This window comes from Salvelinus sp. IW2-2015, unplaced genomic scaffold (genome assembly GCF_002910315.2).
Source record: "Salvelinus sp. IW2-2015 unplaced genomic scaffold, ASM291031v2 Un_scaffold3363, whole genome shotgun sequence".
Lineage (NCBI taxonomy): Eukaryota > Metazoa > Chordata > Actinopteri > Salmoniformes > Salmonidae > Salvelinus > Salvelinus sp. IW2-2015.
This window is the reverse complement of record NW_019944646.1, coordinates 56,537-63,894: the sequence shown is the minus strand read 5'-3', so window position 1 is coordinate 63,894 and position 7,358 is coordinate 56,537. Positions and strand designations below refer to the sequence as shown.

At 40.5% G+C, this 7,358-nt stretch overlaps 1 pseudogene; it reads right to left on the bottom strand.

Annotated features, from left to right (window-relative positions):
* Window positions 1–3,660, bottom strand: part of LOC112075741 (cathepsin Z-like) — a 30,565-nt pseudogene extending 26,905 nt beyond the window's left edge.
* Between the last annotated feature and the right edge of the window lie 3,698 nt (window positions 3,661–7,358).

The window sequence follows — 7,358 nt, the reverse complement described above, 5'->3', positions numbered from 1 at the left end:
CCGAGAGATGTAGTCAAGAACAGCATTCTTAGGCATAAGTATTCTCTTGTCCAGATGGAAAGGGCAGTTGCACTGTGATGGCGATTGGCATCATCTGTGGATCTATTGGCTGTAAGCAAATTGTGGATCTAGGTAAGGTGGAGGTGATATGGTCCTTAACTAGCCTCTCAAAGCACTTATATGACAAGAAGTGAGGCTACGGCGACAGTCATTGTGTTTTCCTCAAAGCGGCGCGAAGAAGGTGTTTAGCTTGTCCGGAAGCAACATCGGTGTTCGCTTCTTGCATTTCGAAAAGTTGAGTAGGCAGTGGTCCAATGTTATTCTAGAGCGATATACAGTCAATGTGTAGGCAGAACTTCGGTAGCGTTTTCCAAATTTGCTTTGTTAAAAATCCCCAGCTCAATAAAATGCAGCTCAGGATATGTGGTTTCCAGTTTGCATAGTCCAGTGTAGTTCTTTGAGGACCGCCGGGTATCAGCTTGAGGGGAATATAAACGGCTGTGACTATAACCGAAGATAATTATTTTGGGAGGTAATACGGTCGACATTTGATTGTGAGGTATTCTAAGTCGGGTGAACAAAAGGACTTGAGTTTCTGTACGTTACCACAGTGAGTCGTTAATCATGAAACATACACCCCGCCTTTCTTCTTCTCAGAAAGTTCTTTATTCCTGTCTACGTGATGTACTGAGAACCCAGCTGGCTGTATGGAGGGGGACAGTATAATCCGGAGAGTTCTTTATTCATGTCTGTGTGATGTACTGAGAAACCCAGCTGGCTGTATGGACGGGGACAGTATATCCGGGAGAGCCATGTTCTCGTGAAACAGAGTACGTTAACATCCCTGATGTCTCTCTGGAAGGAGATCCTCGCCCTGAGCTCGTCTACTTTTATTATCCAGAGACTGAACATTAGCGAGTAATATACTCGGAAGTGGAGGATGGTATAGATTCCCTCGCGAATACCTCTTCTCCGCCAGCGGAGTTTGGAGCTTCTGAAATAAGTTCAATTGCCCTGTGGGGTACGAACAAGGATCACTCCGCCCAGTGGTGTTTTGGAGCACAAAAAACAAAATAGGCTTAGACGCTAGAAGCAGAGCTGCATGACTGTCGGGCGCATCTTGCTTAAGCTATTCACTTTCTGTACAATAGAAGATGTTTGAACCTAACATCTTTTCGGGAACGTTGAAAGTCACTGGCTCTTCAGTAAGACCATTCTAACTGCAATGTTTGTCTATGGAGATTGCATGACTGTGTGCTCAAAATTATATACCTGTCAGCAACGGTGAGGCTGAAATAGCCCGAATCCACTAATTTGAAGGAGTGTCCACATACTTTTATATACAGTGGGGAGAACAAGTATTTGATACACTGCCGATTTTGCAGGTTTTCTACTTACAAGGCATGTAGAGGTCTGTAATTTTTATCATAGTACACTTCAATTGTGAGAGACGGAATCTAAAACAAAACTCCAGAAAATCACATTGTATGATTTTTAAGTAATTAATTTGCATTTATTGAATGACATAAGTATTGATACATCAGAAAAGCAGAACTTAATATTTGGTACAGAAACCTTTGTTTGCAATTACAGAGATCATATGTTTCCTGTAGTTCTTGACCAGGTTTGCACACACTGCGCAGGGATTTTGGCCACTCCTCCATACAGACCTTCTCCAGATCCTTCAGGTTGGGGCTGTCGCTGGGCAATACGGACTTTCAGCTCCCTCACCAAAGGATTTCTATTGGGTTCAGGTCTGGAGACTGGCTAGGCCACTCCAGGACCTGAGATGCTTCTTACGAGCCACTCCTTAGTTGCCCTGGCTGTGTGTTTCGGATCGTTGTCATGCTGGAAGACCGCGCAGCCACGACCATCTTCAATGCTCTTACTGAGGAAGGAGGTTGTTGGCCAAGATCTCACGATACATGGCCCCATCATCCTCTCCTCACTACGGTGCAGTCGTCCTGTCCCCTTTGCAGAAAAGCATCCCCAAAGAATGATGTTTCCACCTCCATGCTTCACGGTTGGGATGGTGTTCTTGGGGTTGTATTCATCCTTCTTCTTCCTCAAAACACGGTGAGTGGAGTTTAGACCAAAAAGCTCTATTTTTGTGTCATCAGACCAAAATGACTTCTCCCATTCCTCCTCTGGATCATCCAGATGGTCATTGGCAAACTTCAGACGGGCCTGGACATACGCTGGCTTGAGCAGGGGGACCTTGCGTGCGTTGCAGGATTTTAATCCATGACGGCGTAGTGTGTTACTAATGGTTTTCTTTGAGACTGTGGTCCAGCTCTCTTCAGGTCATTGACCAGGTCCTGCCGTGTAGTTCTGGGGCTGATCCTCACCTTCCTCATGATCATTGATGCCCCACAGGTGAGATCTTGCATGGAGCCCCAGACCGAGGGTGATTGACCGTCATCTTGAACTTCTTCCATTTTCTAATAATTGCGCCAACAGTTGTTGCTTCTCACCAAGCTGCTTGCCTATTGTCCTGTAGCCCATCCCAGCCTTGTGCAGGTCTACAATTTTATCCTGATGTCCTTGACACAGCTCTCTGGTCTTGGCCATTGTGGAGAGGTTGGAGTCTGTTTGATTGAGTGTGTGGACAGGTGTCTTTTATACAGGTAACGAGTTCAAACAGGTGCAGTATATACAGGTAATGAGTGGAGAACAGGAGGCTTCTTAAAGAAAAACTACAGGTCTGTGAGAGCCGGAATTCTTACTGGTTGGTAGGTGATCAATACTTATGTCATGCAATAAAATGCAAATTAATTACTTAAAAATATATACAATGTGATTTCTGGATTTTTGTTTTAGATTCCGTCTCTCACAGTTGAAGTGTACTATGATAAAAATTACAGACCTCTACATGCTTTGTAAGTAGGAAAACCTGCAAAATCGGCAGTGTATCAAATACTTGTTCTCCCCACTGTATATTGCGTATGTCGTCCAGTCTTTCAATGAGTAATATTCCATACAAGTGTAATAATGAATATATTAACAAGAGAGACTAACCAAGGCTCTCCCCAGGAGTTACGGACCACCCAGTACTCTCCGTCCCTCCTCCGTCACGCCCCAGCCTGCTACGGAGATGATATGGTTCATTAGAGACAAGGGGTGGAACTCGGCAACACACACCTACCCACCGATACGCCTCCAGGCCCTTCGTAGCCATCACACCTCGCAGCTGAGGACAGGACGAGCAGCCACAATGTGGAGGTATTTTAATTATTTAACAAAGAAAGAACAATAACACAAGTTACAAAGGACATTTTACTAAATATATTATTACTAACTTTATACATTTAAACAACACTCAAGGCTAAAATATGCATTTTGTTGATATCAAAAAGGGAAACTCTTATTTTCTAAAAAAAAAATATATATAAAAACTTTTACTTGTTATTTTGTTCTTCTGACTGATGAGAAATGTTAACATGATACCAAAGAACACGGATCTCACCTGATAGGCCGTTGGTGTAATCTCAGCCTTCATCTGGTTTCTCCTGACCTCCCCGTAGTCTCCTACCTTCCACCGGGTGTAGTTCTGCACACAGCACCACGCATCAGAGGAAACGTCCCACACGGTTGAACAGCTCACACTCGTAGAATATAATCACTGCGACAGCTCACTGTAGAATAAGGGTCATGTGACATTCACACTCGTAGAATAGAGACTACTGGTTGAACAGTCACACTCTGTAGAATATAGGATCATGGTGAACAACTCACTGTAGTATTCAGAGATCATGGTTGACAGCTCACTCTGTAAATATAGAGATCACTGGTTGAACAGCTCACTGTGAAATATAGAGATCATGGTTGAACAGCTACTTAGAATATAGAGATCACTGGTTGAACAGCTCACTGTAGATATAGAGATCACTGTTGAACAGCTCACTGTAGAATATAGAGATCACTGGTTGAACAACTCACTGTAGATATAGAGATCACTGGTTGAACAGCTCACTGTAGAATATAGAGATCCACTGGTTTGAACACTCACTGTGAATATAGAGATCACTGGTTGAGACAGCTCACACTGTAGAATATAGAGATCACTGGTTGACAACTCACTGTAGAATAGAGATCACTGGTTGAACAGCTCACACTTGTAGAATATAGAGATCACTGGTTGAACAGCTCACTAGAATATAGAGATCACTGGTTGACAGTCACTGTAGAATTATAGAGATCACTGGTTGACAACTCACTGTAGATATAGAGATCACTGGATTGAACAGCTCACACTCTGTAGAATATAGAGATCACTGTTGAAACACTCCACTGTAGAATATAGAGATCACTGGTTGAACAGCTCACTGTTAGAATAATAGAGATCACTGGTTGAACAGCTCACACTCTGTAGATATAGAGATGCACTGGTTGAACAGCTCACTCTGTAGATATAGAGATCACTGGTTTGAATCCAGCTCACTGTAGAATATAGAGATCACTGGTTGAAACAGCTCACTGTAGAATATAGAGATCACTGGTTGAACAGCTCACTGTAGAATATAGAGAATCACTGGTTGAACAGCTACACTCTGTAGAATATAGAGATCCACTGTTGAACAGCTCACTGTAGAATATAGAGATCACTGGTTGAACAGCTCACACTCTGTAGAAATATAGAAGATCACTGGTTGAACAGCTCACACTCTTGTAGAAAAAGAGATCACTGGTTGAACAGCTCACTGTAGAATATAGAGATCACTGTTGAACCGCTCACTGTAGAATATAGAGATCAGCTGGTTGAACAGCTCACACTCTGTAGAATATAGAGATCACTGGTTGAACAGCTCCTGTAGAATATAGAGATCACTGGTTGAACGCTCACTGTAGAATATAGAGATCACGGTTGAACAGCTCACTGTAGAATACTAGAGATCACTTGAACAGCTCACTGTAGAATATGAGATCACTGTTGAACAGCTCACTGGTGAATATAGAGATCACAAGGGTGATGATGAAAATTAACGTAAACTGCCAAAGTGTATTTGTGAATGGAAATTATGCACATGGATGAATACGACGCTATGAGACAAAATTCGAATGTAACAATCCATGCACCTATCCCCCATAGTGCACTGCTTTAAACTAGCGCGTACAGAAAAATAGTTGTCAAAACTAATCTCTTATCACCCAGATCCAAATCAGGCGTTATGAGGAATAGTACAAATCAAAACAAAATGCAGGATTAAAAACCAAAATGTTAACTCATGTTACAGGCCCTACTTTGTTCTTAGCCTGATAGTTGTTGGCATGTCTCGTCAGGGATGCCCTTCTGGTGAGGGTATTGGTAACCCCTGTGTGTCTCCTCCGTAGCAGGACCGGCCGGCCACAGTCTATCACGTTCTGGACAGACAGGTAGGCTGATGGCCACGTACCACCACGCTTGATGTTGATACGGTCTGGGAAAAAATAAAAAATAAACTTCATCAAATGTATTGATATATTAGAGACTTTTAAATAAGTTTATTAGATCACTTATGATAAAAGGTTGGCCTTAAATGCATTTTTCTTTGTAGAAATATATACGGAGTGACATTTGTAATAATGACAGCTTTGATTTGTTACATTGTACGAAGTTAATAGTTCAGCGTTAAGTTCATTGTTACAATGTTTGTTACATTGTAACAAGTTAATAGTTCAGGTTAAGTTAATTGTTACAAGTTGTTACATTGTAAAAGTTAATAGTTCACGTTAAGTTAATTGTTACAAAGTTGTTACATTGTAACAAGTTAATAGTTCACGTAAGTTAATTTGTTAACAAAGTTGTTAATTGTAACAAGTTAATAGTTCACAGTTAAGTTAATTGTTACAAAGTTGTTCGCATTTGTAACAAGTTAATAGTTACGTTAAGTTCAATTGTTCAATGTTGTTACATTGTAACAAGTTAATAGTTCACTTAAGTTATTGTTACAAAGTTGTTAACATGTACAAGTTAATAGTTCACGTTAAGTATATGTTACAAAGTTGTTACATTGTACAAGTTAATATAGTTCACGTTAAGTTATTGTTCAAAGTTGTTACATTGTAACAAGTTAATAGTTCAGGTAGAGTTAATTGTTACAAAGTTGTTACATATTGTAACAAGTTAATAGTTCACGGTAAGTTAATTGTTACAAAGTTGTTACATTGTAACAAGTTATAGTTCACGTTAAAGTTAATTGTTACAAAGTTGTTAGCATTGTAAACAAGTTAATAGTTCACGTTAAGTTAATTGTTACAAGTTGTTACATTTGTAACAAGTTAATAGTTCACGTTAAGTTAATTGTTTACAAAGTTGTTCACTTGTAACAAGTTAATAGTTCACGTTAAGTTAATTGTTACAAAGTTGTTACATTGTCAAGTTAATAGTTCACGTTATAATTGTTACCAAAGTTGTTACATTGTAACAATTGTAATAGTTCACGTTAAGTTCTTGTTACTGTGTTACATTGTACCCTGTCTTGTAGGCCTGGATGGCTGAGGGTCAGGGGACACCCTTCTGGTAGGTCTGGGATGGCTGAGGGTCAGTTATGTTTTTATATATATATTATATTTGTTATATTTATTGTCAATAAAAAAATATTTCGATGTGGTCACTGTCTGATATGGTTGCGAAATAAAGCTTGACTTACCATCAGTCGGTGTGTCCGGTATTCCTTCAGGGTCTGGGAGAGGGTCCTCAGTATCCAAATGATGCCAGACACTGCGGTCTCTCCGATTACAGTGCCAATGCACTGGTCCATAGCAGACAGTGAAGAGTCACTCTGCCCTCCTCCTGTTGCACTTATATCCATTTTGTTTTCAAATCAAACCATTTCTTTTTCATTTCATTAACTGTTCTGCACTCAGATGAGGCAGATTTTACCACAGCTCRAACCTGCTCCCAYGTAATATTTTTTTCTCTCTTATTTGTCAYGCCATTGCTGAGGGCTCCAAAAAGTACGGCTTGTTTTSCTTCCACTTTGGTGATCAYAGGTTCTATTTCCGCYTCCGAAAAGTTGTTTTTCTTTGTCTTCTTTGATTTCTTCTTTGTTGGCGGACAGAAATTAGTGACATTTCTTGCAGCTTTAAAAGGGAAGGTTTGTGACCATAAARGGWCATTTAGGGCGGTTCTTTATGTAAATGAGACTTCAAGTGCACTAGTATGGTGTTTTAGAACGTGTCTGATTTATAAAAGGAAAAATACTTACAGGTGTGTGTAAATCAAGCGTACGAGCAACTTTTTTTGTACTTGCGAACATTCAACATTTTCTTTGTACAAGTTTATTTAGAAGCTTTTCTACGCACCGTTGGTAAATGAGAGCCCTGGGCTGGCGTAGTTACACGTGGTCTGCGGTTGGGAGGACCGTTTGGAGGCGGCT